The sequence below is a fragment of the Arachis hypogaea genome, chromosome 17 (genome assembly GCF_003086295.3).
Source record: "Arachis hypogaea cultivar Tifrunner chromosome 17, arahy.Tifrunner.gnm2.J5K5, whole genome shotgun sequence".
NCBI lineage: Eukaryota > Viridiplantae > Streptophyta > Magnoliopsida > Fabales > Fabaceae > Arachis > Arachis hypogaea.
This window is the reverse complement of record NC_092052.1, coordinates 107,215,386-107,230,973: the sequence shown is the minus strand read 5'-3', so window position 1 is coordinate 107,230,973 and position 15,588 is coordinate 107,215,386. Positions and strand designations below refer to the sequence as shown.

General features: G+C 38.1%; 1 non-coding gene across 1 annotated transcript; it reads right to left on the bottom strand.

Moving 5' to 3' along the window:
- Positions 1–12,620: 12,620 nt before the first annotated feature.
- Positions 12,621–12,728, bottom strand: LOC112767547 (small nucleolar RNA R71). Its single transcript, XR_003184990.1, has one exon. It is a non-coding gene; the product is annotated as a small nucleolar RNA R71 (small nucleolar RNA).
- Positions 12,729–15,588: the final 2,860 nt, after the last annotated feature.

The following is a 15,588-nucleotide window of genomic DNA, read 5'->3' as shown; positions in this document are numbered from 1 at the left end:
GTGATTAGATAACAATCCAATAGTTAACCCAATTATAATTTTTCTTTCAATCCTTCCAACTCAAGAGTTCCTTTCAATCAACTCCCCATCAAGTGAGGGAACTACTCACTCATTGTAAATAATAAATCCATAACACATGAAAGGGAATTAAAAGAAGACATGATTATTGGAATGGAAAATTAATTAAAATGGAAGAAATAATCCTTGTATCAAATAATCATGAAAGTATTCAAATGACAAAATTGAACAAAGCAAAGAACATGGAAGAATAAAACCAAGTTAAGGGAACGAACTAGAATGCCGAGGTCTTGATGAGAAAAAATAACTCTTCTCAATGTTCCAATGCTAAGACCAATTGAAAATTAAAATTCTCCAAAACATAGAGAGAAAAACCTAAGGGAGTAAAACTAGATCTAAAACTGTCTACTGTATAGAATGAATGCTGTCCTTTTGTTTCTGCATATTCTCTGGCTCTAGTCTGCTGTTTCGGGCCGAAAACTGGGTCGAAATAAGGTCCAAAATCGCCCCCAACGAATTCTGCAGATTATGCAGATCGCACATGTCACGCGATCGCATCATCCATGCGGACGCGTCATTCGTGTTTTTCCTTGCCACGCGTTCGCGTCGTCCACGCTACCGCGTCGCTTTAGCTTTTCCAATCCATGCGGCCGCGTGTGCCATGTGGCCGCGTCACTAGGAAACAGTTTTCAAACATGTAATAAATTCAGGAAGGAAATCTAAATGCATGCTAATTTAATGAATAAGTGGGTAAGGATCATGATAAAACCACACAATTAAACACAATATAAACCATAAAATAGTGGTTTATCAGTATTCAATACCAATGCAAAGGGCAGGGATTCTTAAAAGGACCACTGGGTCCCACAGCATCTTCCCCATTGGTCATATTTACTCGAGGACGAGCAAAACTCTTAAATTTGGTGTTGCAAAAGCTTTGCTTTTTGACTTCTACCACTCTTGCAAAGAGCCATGAAGGAAGAACAAGAAAGACAAAGGAGTGACATTGAAGAGATCAAGCACCACATTGGATCCTCAAGGAGGAGTACTAGCTGCCCCCATTAAAGGTGGATTCGTTCTCTTTATCTCCTTTTCTTTTGTTATTTTTCTATTTTTTGTTATATTTTTCTGTCTATTCTGTTGTTCTTGTTGCATGATCATTTGCATTTATGTCTTAAAGTTGTAAAATGTTCTATATGTCTTTTACCTTACTTAAAATAAAATTTTATTTGAAAAGAATTGAGAGATACATGAATTTCAAGTTACATAATAAGAATAGTTCAATTATTTTGATATGGTGGCATTGCTTTTATTTTCTGAATGTATGAATAAACAGTGCATATTTGAAGTTGGAATTTTAGAATGTTGACTCTTGAAAGAATGATGAAAAATGAAAAGTATTATTGATAATCTGAAAAATCCAAAAAATTGATTTTTGAAGTAAGAAAAAGCAGCAAAAAGAAAAAGAAAAAGCATGTTGCAAAAGAAAAAAAATTACATATGCATGCGAAAAGGAAAGAAAAAAAATATATAAATAAATAAAAAGCAGAAAAATCCATTACTGCCCAAAAATGTAGGAAAAGGAGGGCAAATTGAAAAAGCCAATAACCCTTTAAACCAAAACACAAGGGTAAAAGGATCCAAGACTTTGAGTATCAATGGGTAGGAGGGCCTAAAGGAATAAAATCCTGGCCTAAGCGGCTCAACCAAGCTGTCCCTAACCATGTGCTTGTGGCGTGAAGGTGTCAAGTGAAAAGCTTGAGACTGAGCGGTTAAAGTCGTGATCCAAAGTAAAAAGAGTGTGCTTAAGAACTCTGGACACCTCTATCTAAGGATTCTAGCAAAGCTGAATCACAATTCGAAAGGGTTCACCCAGTTAAAGTGTCTGTGGCATTTATATATCTGGTGGTAATATTGGAAAATAAAGTGCTTAGGGTCACAGCCAAGACTCTAAAAACTGTGTTCAAGAATAAAAAAGAACTAAACTAGGAGAGTCAATAATATCATCTGAATTCTATGTTCCTAAAGAGGTTAACATTTCTGAGTTTCAATGGATAGTGAGATGCCAAAACTATTCAAAAGCAAAAAGCTACTAAGTCCTGCTCATCTGATTGAAACTGAGCTTCGTTGGAAACTTTGAAATTTATTGTATCTTACTTTTCTTTTTATCCTACTGTGTTTTTAGTTTCTTGGGGACAAGCAACAGTTTAATTTTAGTGTTGTGATGAGCGGATATTTTATACGCTTTTTCACATTGTTTTCATATAGTTTTTAGCATGTTTTGTTTAGTTTTTATTATATTTTCATAGGTTTCAGTGTTAAATTCAAATTTTTGGATTCTACTTTGAGTTTGTGTTTTTTTGTACAATTTCAGGTATTTTCTAGCTGAAATTGAGGAGCTAGAGCAAAAGTCTAATTCAGAGACAAAGAGAGCACTGCAGATTCTGTCTGGATCTGACCTCCTTGCACTCGGAAGAGCTTTTCTGGAGCTACAGAAGTTCAAATGGAGCGTTCTCAATAGATCTAGAAATCTGACTTCCGAGCTTTCCAGAAATGTATAATAGTTCATACTTTGCTTCATATTAGAAGGCCCAAAACTGGTGTCCAACGCCAGCTTCCTGCCCCCTTCCAGGCGTCCCGCACCCACAAAGCAGAGACCAACGTCCAAATGCCCAGAGAGGACCCCATAGCCAGCATTCAACGCCCTAGGAGCCTCATAGCATGTGGATCTCATCAAAGCTCAGCCCAAACACTTACCAAGTGGGCCCGAGAAGTGGATTTTAGCACTAAAAATACTGTTTTACCCTTACTAGTCATTAGTTTAGTATTTAAAGTAAGATCACTCTTTGTTAAGGATCTTCGCCCATCATTTACCATAATTTCGTTTCTCACATTGTATTTTCTATTAGTATGAGTTTCTAAACCTCCTAGGTTGAGGGGAGGAGCCCTGCTAAGTTTTATGGATTAATAAAAGATTACTGTTCCTCTTTAATCCGTGTTTGATTCTCTATTCTTAGATGTATATTCGTTCTTCATCAATATGAATGCGTTGAACTGGCATAAGGTTATCACATTCTACATGGGTTCAAAGTGTGTCTTTCATCGGACAATGATGAACCACCAGCTTGATTATGCATCTCTTAGACAGCTAATCCACGACTTCGTTGGGGACTTCTCGAGACACCATTTCAGCCGATTTACGGGGGGATTAGGGTCTCTGTGGTAAAGGCTAGAACCCAAAGGCACAGCATCCTCCGATCCAGAAGATTCGACCTTGTCTGTGGCATTTTCAGTAGGATCACCAAGGAGAATGAACTGCAGAAGCTTCACTCTCAATCAAAATGGATCCGCACTAACCCTGGGGTTCAGCTCTGGAGGAGTATTGGTGGCTGCTCAAACCAGCGTCAATCATATACAGCCTGTCATAGAAGAAATCATTCACAATTGAAGAAGACAGTAATACCAGAGTTAATCTAGAAGGACAAAGCAACTACAAACCTTAACCAATTTCTTATCCATGAGTATAATTCCATTCACAAAGTATTTTATACCCTTTTCTTTAGACCTTTTTCAATCTATCAAACAATAAAATCCAATAACTCTTCTATCCGCCTAACTAAGACTTGCAAGATAACCATAGCTTGCTTCAAACCACAATCCTCGTGATATCGACCCTGACTCACTCAGGTATTACTTGGACGACCTAGTGCACTTGCTGGTTCAGTTGTACGAAGTGTGGGGATTCGTGCACCACTTATCTGGCTTTGATATCACATTGTCGGTTCAACTGCCAACCCGACACATCTCCATGGAGACGTCGCCCTTCAGTCTCATATTGGGAACCCCCAAGATATCGTGCCTGGATCACGGTCCAGGATGTCAGTGCCTGCACACTATAGTGATTCCGAAAGGATGCGAGCGGGATACTCTTGCCACCGACCTTACATCTCAATGTAAGTGGGATTAACCACCGTCCTTACGCCGCCGCGACCTCGACAAGCGGGATTAAACACCGTCCTTGCCAGGTGCATATTGTCTCAATAAATCTCCGTATATAACATTAATCCAATGGTTTTCAGAAAATCATTTTTTCATTATATCAATAATCCATCATTCTATTCCAAGTCTCAGACTCATCTCAACCACTATCAATTCATAATTTTCACAATTCTTTATATCAGTCGTTATTATAGTACTTCATCATCTCTCTCAACTAATCCGTCCTCAGTACACCAGAAACCTAAGTCTCTGTCTTCTAAAATTTGTACAAAATCCATCTACTTAAGTCATTAATTATCCTTTATTAATCCTTAGGCCTAACTATACCACATTACCTTCAAACTTCATTTTAGGGAAGTTTAGAAAGATTAGAGAACCTTTTAAAAACATAAAAAATTACTTTTTCTGCAAAATAGGGGTCTCGCGTACGTAAGCCCCTGTCTCGCGTACGCATGCTGTTTGAAAAGCGGTGGTTGCGTACGCAACCACCTGCTCGCGTAAGCGAGTGTCTCAGCCCGAATGGGTTCTCAACTTTCCAAAAATCATAACCAAAACCACAAGGTTTTCAACTTTCCAAAATTCATAACCAAAACCAATTCAGAACCAAACCAACTCCAATTCACATCAAATCCTACCCTTTTTGGTCACAATTCACCACTCTTACCAAATTTGAACTCATATTATACACTCCTCAACTTCAATGATCAATTTTATTACACTAACACACTTTTTCACCCAACACAATCATCAATCATCATTATATCATTAACTGTCATCTCAATCAATCTCATTTGTTCTCAACAACAATATTCAACACTATTTATCCACATCAACATCATTATTCATCAAAATCATTTAAAGTCATCAATTCATCATACATCATCAATCTTCCAATTCAACAAGCCATTTCAATCCAACCTATCTTATAGGTCACTAGCCTAAGTGTCCAGAAATATTATATTTTACATTGAGAAAACTGAAACCATACCTTGGCCTATTTTCAATATGCACTAATTCACCAAATTGACCTCAACCAAGCTTCCACAAGTTCTCAAGTCACCAAGTCCACTTCCAAGCAATTTAAGTCACTAACATTCTCCATACAACACCAATTCAAGCTATATACACATAATTCAAACTAATCAACCTAGGGTTAACTACAATCATAATTTCACAAGGTTTAAAAGTGAGCTTACCTTACCCATAGTTGATTAGGACAAAACTCAATAATAATCAAGTGCTAGAGTGTACCTAAATAATCAAAATCACAAGAACCACTCATCCACCATAGCCAAATTTGAATCTGTTATGGAAGGAAAAACTGGGCAAGAAATTGGAAGTTTCTTACCACTCTGTTTAGATGAAATCGAAGAGCTTGAAAAGAGCTTTGCGTGGCAACTGACGCCACGCAAATCGGAGCTTTAGAGAGTGAGACATGGCTCCAGGAAGAAGGTGATGAATAGTGCTTTGTGAACTCTGATGGGCGCTCAAGGATTATGTCAGAATAGATTTTCTCAATAAAGTCCCGTTGCAAGTATAGCTCTACCAACAACAATCCTCGAGGATCAAATTTAGAAAGGGAATTGGTTGTCACAAGTTCAACCCCAATAAAAGTAACCGAGGTATTCAAACCTCGGGTCGTCTCACAAGGAATAGGCAAACATGTGCTTCAACATTGGTTAGAATTCTGGGGTTGTAAGTCATGAGCAAGAAATTAAACTAGGAATCTTAACAAACAAGTAATCTTAAATTATAAAAAACTAATTCAAATAACTAAGTAAGATGTGAGCAATTCTAAACTAATGAGATAACATTCAATATAATTCTACTCCAAAAACTAAACGATAACTATAACTAAGATAAGACCATTAGAAATTTGGGTTTTCAAATATGAATAATAAAAGCAACTCTTGGCTAGGCATGGAAATTAGGGTCACTATCCTCGTCTAATAACCATATCTTGACAATTAAGAGGAACCAAACTCATTAAGTCTACTTCTATACTTGAAGTACGTTAAATGGTTTGGTCAACATCAACCCATAAGGTCTAACCTCACTACTAATTGACTAAGTAGTAGGTTAGTGTCAATGGCTATCAAATTGACCATTAAGGGTTTCCAAATCATCAAGTCCATTAGACCCAATGACTCAAGTTTACCCAATTCCCTTAGCCTAGGCCAAGGGTAAAGAGAACTACTCCATAATCAAAGTAAACAATTCATCAAACACATGGTAAGCATTGATAAAAGACATGTTCAAATTGCAATTAAATTGAAATTAACAAGTACCCACTAACAATTATCAACATACAATCACTCAAACAACATAGTTAATCATAGAAATCATCAATGTAACGTTAACAAGTCAAGATTCACAACATTCAAGCAATGGGTATAAAGTGACAATTGACAAGAATTCATAAAATTAACACAAGATCTAAGTAACATTATACTAAGGAATTCAAATTAAACAATCAAAACTAGTAATTAACAAGATTCAATTTAGAATTCAACAAGGGAAGATCAAATGAAAGCTAGATCTAGAGAGGAACAAGGGTTTCTCTCTCTAGAAGAACAAGAACCAAAAACTAGCTAAAAATTGTGTCTAAGTGTAAAATGAATGATCCCCCCTTTCTCCCTAGCATCCTTGGGTCTTTTCCATGTAGAAACAGCTTGAATTTGAGCCTCATGAGCCTCAGAAATTGCCAGGCACGATTTTCTTTAATGAGATCACGTGCAGCTTTTTGCGCGTGCGCGCCATGCGTGCGTGTGCGCCGATCGCTTTTGTGACCCACGCGTGCGCGCAAGGTGCGCATGCGCGTCGGTGGGAATTCTCTAACCCGCGCGGATGCGTCCATTTTTGCGCGCCACATCCAGCTATCCTCATGCATGCATGTGCGTGGAGTGTGCGTGCGCGCCCATGCTGAGTTTCCCAAAATCCAAATCTTCATGTTCCTTCCTCTTGTGCATGCTTTCTTTCTCTCTTCTAGGCCATTCTTGCCCTATTAATTCTGAAATCACTCAACAAACACGTCACGGAATCGAATGGTAAGAGAAGAGGATCAAAATATAGCAATTTTAAGGCAAAAGAAGCATGTTTTTCATCATGAAGCAATATTAGGAAGAGAACACAAAACCATACAATTCTTGTGAATAAGTGTGAGAAATATTAACAAAACCCCCCAAATTCTACACAATATAAAGCACAAAATTGGGGTTTATCAAACAAGAACAATAAAGCTAGCAATCCTATGCAATTAACAACATCAAAAAATCACAAAATTCACAAGAATTTAAAGCTACAAACAAGATGGTATACATAAGGAAGATCTTACCACGTGGGGTGCCTCCCACCAAGCACTTTTCTTTAACGTCCTTAAGTTGGACGGTCAGTCGCTTAAGCTTCTCCTTCCTCAGGTGCATCCGCCAATAGAAACACCTCTAGCTCTTTTGGGAGCTTGTAGCCATGATACTTCTTCACTCTATGTCTATTCACCTTGAAAGTTGTTTCACTTTTAGGATCAAACAACTCCACCACTCCATAGGGCTTTATCTCCTTCACCTTGAAAGGTCCTTCCCATCTAGAACGGAGCTTGCCAGGCATGAATCTAAGCCTCGAGTTGTAGAGGAGAACCTCATCACCTTCTTGGAAATCCTTTTTCCGAATGTGATGGTCATGAAATGCTTTAGTCTTTTCCTTGTAGATCCGGGCATTCTCATATGATTCGTTCCTCAAACACTCAAGCTCCTCTAGCTGTAACTTCCTGGCTTCACCAGCCTTGGCTAAATCCATGTTGCACTGCTTTACCGCCCAATAGGCTCTATGCTCAATCTACACCGGAAGGTGGCATGCCTTACCATAGACGATCCGGAAGGGACTCATCCCTAACGGAGTCTTGTAGGCTGTTCTATACGCCCATAGTACATCTCCTAACCGGAGGCTCCAATCCTTCCTTTGTGGATTGACCACTTTCTCCAAGATTTTCTTAATCTCCCGGTTGGACACTTCTGCTTGCCCGTTGGTCTGTGGGTGATAAGCAGTAGTAACCTTATGCGACACTCCATAGCGCTTGAGCAATGCCTCAACTTTCCTGTTACAAAAGTGGGATCCTTGGTCGCTCATGATTGCTCGTAGCGACCCATAACGGCATACAATGTTATTTCTAATAAAAGAAATGATGGTATTAGCATCGTCAAGGCGGGTAGGTATTGCTTCTACCCACTTTGACATGTAGTCAACCACTAACAGAATATACAGATACCCACTGGAGTTAGGAAACGGTCCCATAAAGTCAATGCCCCATACATCAAATATCTCATAGAACAACATAGGTTGTTGAGGCATCTTATCCCTTTGGGATGTGTTTTCTGACTTCTGAAACTGATGGCAAGACACACAGAACCGGTTAGCATCCTTGAATAAGGTTGGCCACCAGAATTCACAATCCAACACCTTTTTAGCGGTCCTTTGTGGGCCAAAGTGGCCACCACATTCGGACAAATGGCAAGCTTCAAGAATGGGTTGGATTTCAGATTCCGGGACGCATCTTCAAATTACTTGGTCCATTCCCCTCTTCCATAAGTGAGGGTCATCCCAAATATAGTATTTGAAATCACTCCTCAACTTATCCCTTTGGTGTTTAGAAAAGTTGGGAGGGAAGAGTTTTGCAACCAAGTAGTTCGCCATTGGGGCAAACCAAGGAAAACTATCCGACACAGCATGCAAACTATCCAATGGGAATGAGTCATTGATCAGAAATGGGTCAAATTTTAAATTCTCAATGTGGCTTAAATGATCCGCAACCAGGTTTTGACACTCCGGTCCTGATGAGCGGATAATTTATACGCTTTTTGGCATTATTTTTACATAAATTTCAGTATAATTTAGTTAGTTTTTAGCATATTTTTATTAATTTTTAATTAAAATTCACATTTCTGGACTTTACTATGAGTTTATGAGTTTTCCTGTGATTTCAGGTATTTTCTGTCTGAAATTGAGGGACCTGAACAAAAATCAGATTCAGAGGTTGAAAAAGGACTGCAGATGTTGTTGGATTCTGACCTCCCTGCACTCAAAGTGGATTTTCTGGAGCTACAGAACTCCAAATGGCACTCTCTCAATTGCGTTGGAAAGTAGACATCCAGGGCTTTGCAGCAATATATAATAGTTTATACTTTGATTAAGGATAGATGACGTAAACTGGCATTGAATGCCAGTTCCATGCTGCATTCTGGAGTCAAACGCCAGAAACAGGTTGCAAAGTGGAGTTAAACGCCAGAAATAGGTTACAAACTGGCGTTCAACTCCAAGAAAGACCTCTACACGTGTAAAGCTCAATGCTCAGCCCAAGCACACACCAAGTGGGCCCCAGAAGTGGATTTCTGCATCATTTACTTATCTCTGTAAACCCTAGTAACTAGTTTAGTATAAATAGGACTTTTTACTATTGTATTTACATCTTTAGTTTCATCTTTGATCAGTTTTATGCTATCTTAGACTTTCATGGGGGCTGGCCATTCAGCCATGCCTGAACCATTATCACTTATGTATTTCCAAACGGTAGAGTTTCTACACACCATAGATTAAGGTGTGGAGCTCTGCTGTTCCTCATGAATTAATACAAAGTACTACTATTTTTCGATTCAATTCAAGCTTATTCCTTCTCTAAGATATCCATTCGCACCCAAGAACATGATGAATGTGATGATTATGTGACGCTCATCATCATTCTCACCTATGAACGCGTGCCTGACAAACACTTCTGTTCTACATGCAAACAAGCTAGAATGAGTATCTCTTAGATATCTAATACAGAGGACCGAGTCCGAGATATTAGAATCTTCATGGTATAAGTTAGAACCCATGAATGGCCATTCTTGAGATCCAGAAAGTCTAAACCTTGTGTGTGGTATTCCGAGTAGGATCTTGGAAGGGATGGCTGTGACGAGCTTCAAACTCGCGACTGCTGGGCGTAGTGACAGACGCAAAAGGATAGTAAATCCTATTCTAGTATGATCGAGAACCGACAGATGATTAGCCATGCAGTGACAGCGCATTGGACCATTTTCATAGAGAGGATGGGATGTAGCCATTGACAACGGTGATGCCCTACATAAAGCTTGCCATGGAAAGGAGTAGGAATGGTTGGATGAAGACAGTAGGAAAGCAGAGGTTCAGAGGAATGAAAGCATCTCTACACACTTATCTGAAATTCTCACCAATGAATTACATAAGTATCTATATCCTAGTTTATGTTTTATTTATCTTTTAATTATTAAAACTCTATATCCATTTGAATCCGCCTGACTGAGATTTACAAGGTGACCATAGCTTGCTTCAAGCCGACAATCTCCGTGGGATCGACCCTTACTCATGTAAGGTTTATTACTTGGACGACCCAGTGCACTTGCTGGTTAGTTGTGCGAAGTTGTGACAAAGAATTAAGATTATGAACGTGCGTATTGAGTTTTTAGTGCCGTTACCAAGTAATGGAACCGTCACGATTTCTGCGCACCAAGTTTTTGGCGCCGTTGCCAGGGATTGTTCGAGTTTGGACAACTGACGGTTCATCCTGTTGCTCAGATTAGGTAATTTTATTTTAATTTTAAGCTTTTTATTTCTTATTTTAAAAAAATACAAAAATTTTTTTTCTTTTTTTCGTTTTTCTCAATTAATTTTCAAAAATTACAAAAAAATTTTACAAAATCATAAAATCAAAAATATTTTGTGTTTCTTATTTGAGTCTAGAGTCAAGTTTTAAGTTTGGTGTCAATTGCATCTTTTTAATTTTCTAAAAATTATTTTCGAAAATTTCATGCATTGTATTCTTCATGATCTTCAAGTTGTTCTTGGCCAGTCTTCTTGTTTGATCTTCATATTTTCTTATTTTGTGTCTTTTCTTGTTTTTCATATGCATTTTCAATTTGTTAATGTCTAAAGAATAAAAATTTTTAAGTTTGGTGTCTTGCATGTTTTCTTTTCTTGAAAATTTTTCAAAAATAAGTTCTTGGTGTTCATCTTGACATTCAAAGTGTTCTTGGTGTTCATCTTGACATTCATAGTGTTCTTGCATGCATCACATGTTTTGATCCAAAATTTTCATGCATTGAGTCTTTTTGATATTTTTCTCTTTCATCATTAACAATTCAAAAAATCAAAAAAATATCTTTCCCTTATTCTATCATAAAATTTCAAAAATTTGGGTTGAATTTTTCAAAAATTTTTCAAAATTAGTTGTTTCTTATGAGTCAAATCAAATTTTCATTTTAAAAAAAAAACTCTATCTTTTTCAAATCTTTTTCAAAAAAATCAAATCTTTTTCAGTTTTCTTTCATAATTTTTAAAAATTTCAAATTGATTTTCAAAAATATTTTTCTTATTTCTATTTCATATTTTCGAATTCAATGCTAACAATTAATGTGATTGATTCAAAAATATTAAGTTGTTACTTGCCTATTAAGAAAGGTTCAATCTTTAAATTTTAAAATCAAATCTTTTAGTTTCTTGTTAGTCAAGTAATCAACTTTAATTTTCAAAATCAAATCTTTTTAAATTTCTTTTTCAAACCTTTTTTTAAAAAATAATTTTCAATCATATCTTTTTCAATTTCAATCATATCTTTTTCAAAATCAATTTCAAAATCTTTTCTAACTTCTTATCTTTTTCAAATTGATTTTCAAATCTTTTTCAATCAATCCTATCTTTTTGTTTCAATTATATCTTTTTCAAAACTACCTAACTAACTCTCTACCTTTAATTTTCGAAAATCCCTTCCCTCTTTTTCAAAATTTCTTTTTAATTAACTAATTATTTTAATTTTTAATTTTAATTCTATTTCTTTTCTAATTTTCGAATTTTATTTTTAATTTAATTAATTTTCGAAATTCCCTTTCTCTCATCTCCTTCTAATTATTTATTTATTTACTAACACTTCTCTTCATCTCAAAATTTGAACCCTCTCTTCCTCTTGGTGTTCGAATTTCTCTTCGTCTATTCTTATACTCACATACAGGAATCTCTATACTGTGACATAGAGGATTCCATATTTTCTTTTCTATTTTCTTCTTTTTCATATGAGCAGGAACAAGGATAAGAACATTCTTTTTGAATCTGATCCTGAACCTAAAAGGACTCTGAAGAGGAAGCTAAGGGAAGCCAAAGCACAACTCTCTGGAGAAAATCTGACAGAAATTTTTGAAAAAGAAGACAACATGGCCGAAAATAATAACAATGCAAGGAAGATGCTAGGTGACTTTACTGCACCAAATTCCAATTTACATGGAAGAAGCATCTCAATCCCTGCTATTGGAGCAAACAATTTTGAGCTTAAACCTCAATTAGTTTCTCTGATGCAACAGAACTGCAAGTTTCATGGACTTCCATCTGAAGATCCTTTTCAGTTCTTAACTGAATTCTTGCAGATCTGTGATACTGTTAAGACCAATGGGGTTGATCCTGAGGTCTACAGGCTTATGCTTTTCCCATTTGCTGTAAGAGACAGAGCTAGAGTATGGTTGGACTCTCAACCTAAAGACAGCCTGAACTCTTGGGATAAGCTGGTCACGGCTTTCTTAGCCAAGTTCTTTCCTCCTCAAAAGCTTAGCAAGCTTAGAGTGGATGTTCAAACCTTCAGACAGAAAGAAGGGGAATCCCTCTATGAAGTTTGGGAGAGATACAAGGAACTGACCAAAAAGTGTCCTTCTGACATGCTTTCAGAATGGACCATCCTGGATATATTCTATGTTGGTTTGTCTGAGTTATCAAAGATGTCACTGGACCATTCTGCAGGTGGATCCATTCACCTAAAGAAAACACCTGCAGAAGCTCAAGAACTCATTGACATGATTGCAAATAACCAGTTCATGTACACTTCTGAGAGGAACCCTGTGAATAATGGGACACCTATGAGGAAGGGAGTTCTTGAAATTGATACTCTGAATGCCATATTGGCTTAGAATAAAATATTGACTTAGCAAGTCAATATGATCTCTCAAAGTCTGAATGGATTGAAGGAATCATCCAACAGTACTAAAGAGGCATCTTCTGAAGAAGAATCTTATGATCCTGAGAACCTTGCAATAGCAGAGGTGAATTACATGGGTGAACCCTATGGAAACACCTATAATCCCTCATGGAGAAATCATCCAAATTTCTCATGGAAGGATCAACAAAAGCCTCAACAAGGCTTTAACAATGGTGGAAGAAACAGGTTTAGCAATAGCAAGCCTTTTCCATCATCCACTCAGCAAAAGACAGAGAGTCCTGAGCAGAATCCATCTAGCTTAGCAAATATAGTCTCTGATCTATCTAAGGCCACTTTAAGTTTCATGAATGAAACAAGGTTCTCCATTAGAAATTTGGAAGCACAAGTGGGCCAGCTGAGTAAAAGAGTCACTAAAACTCCTCCTAGTACTCTCCCAAGCAATACAGAAGAGAATCCAAAAAGTGAGTGCAAGGCCATTGATTTAACCATCATGGCCGAACCTACAAGGAAGGGAGAGGACGTGAATCCCAGTGAGAAAGACCTCTTGGGATGTCCAGTGATCAACAAGGAGTTTCCCTCTGAGGAACCAAAGGAATCTGAGACTCATCTAGAGACCATAGAGATTCCATTGAACCTCCTTATGCCATTCATGAGCTCTGATGAGTATTTTTCTTCTGAAGAGAATGAAGATGTCACTTAAGAGCAAGTTGCCAAGTACCTTGGTGCAATCATGAAGTTGAATGCCAAATTATTTGGTAATGAGACTTGGGAAGATGAACCTCCCTTGCTTATCAATGAACTGAGTGATCTGGATCAACTGACATTGCCTCAGAAGAAACAGGATCCTGGAAAGTTCTTAATACCTTGTACCATAGGCACCATAACCTTTGAGAAGGCTCTATGTGACCTTGGGTCAGGGATAAACCTCATGCCACTCTCTATAATGGAGAAACTGAGAATCTTTGAGGTACAGGCTGCCAAATTCTCATTAGGGTTGGCAGACAAATCCATGAAATAGGCTTATGGACTAGTAGAGGACGTGTTAGTAAAGGTTGAAGGCCTTTACATCCCTGCTAATTTCATATCCTAGACACTGGGAAGGATGAGGATGAATCCATCATCCTTGGAAGACCCTTCCTAGCCACGGCAAGAGCTGTAATTGATGTGGACAGAGGAGAGTTGGTCCTTCAACTGAATGAGGACTACATTGTGTTTAAAACTCAAGGATCTCCTTCTGTAACCATGGAGAGAAAGCATGAAAAGCTTCTCTCACTGCAGAGTCAACTAAAGCCCCCACAGTCAAACTCTAAGTTTGGTGTTGGGAGGTCCCAACCTTGCTCTGATTATCTGTAAGGCTCCATGAGAGCTCACTGTCAAGCTATTGACATTAAAGAAGCGCTTGTTGGGAGGCAACCCAACGTTATTTAATCAATTTTATTTTATTCTCTTTTTATTATTTCATGTTTTATTAGGTTGATGATCATGTGAAGTTACAAAAACTACTGAAAAATCAAAAACAGAATGAAAAACAGCATTGAAAACAGCACACCCTGGAGAAAGAGCTTACTGGCGTTTAAACGCCAGTAAGGAGCATCTGGCTGGCGTTTAGCGCCAGAACAGAGCATGAAACTGGCGTTAAATGCCAGAAACAAGCACCAGTCTTGCGTTTAAATGCCAGGATTGCACCCAGAGGAAAGCTGGCGTTAAACGCCATAAACAAGCATCAGACTGGCGTTTAACGCCAGAAACATGCACCATACTGGCGTTTAACGCCAGAAACATGCTATAGACTGGTGTTGAACTCCCAAAACAAGCAAGGAAGTGGCGTTTAACGCCAGAAACATGCTACAGTCTGGCGTTAAACGCCAGGATTGCATATATAGGGCGTTTTACACGCCTAATTGAGGCAGGGATGTTAAGTCCTTGGCCCCACTTGATCTGTGGCCCCACAGGATCTCCTCAGGATCTGTGGACCCCACAGGATCCCCACCTACCCTTCTTCTCTCCTCTTCCTACCTTTTCATAACTCTCTTCCCCAAATACCCCTTACCAATCAACTCAATCACTCTTCCCCATCACCTATTCACCACTCGCATCCATCCTCTCTTCCCCAAAAACCCCACCTACCTTCAAATTCAAAAATCTTTTCCCTCACAAACCCAACCCTAAATGGCCAAACCTAAACCCCTCCCACTCCTATATAAACCCCTCATTCTCTCTTCATTTTCACACAACAAAACCCACTCTTCTTCCCCTTGGCCGAAACCATCTCTCTCTCCCTCTCCTCCATTTTTCTTCTTCTTTTACTTCTTTCTTTCTTCTTTTGCTCGAGGACGAGCAACCATTTTAAGTTTGGTGTGGTAAAAGCATTACTTTTTGTTTTTCCATAACCATTTATGGCACCTAAGGCCAGAGAAACCTCTAGAAAGAGGAAAGGGAAGGCAATTGCTTCCACCTCTGAGTCATGGGAGATGGAGAGATTCATCTCTAAGGTCCATCAAGACCACTTCTATGAAGTTGTGGACAAGAAGAAAGTGTTCCCTGAGGTTCCTTTCAAGCTCAAAAAGAATGAGTATCCGAAGATCCGA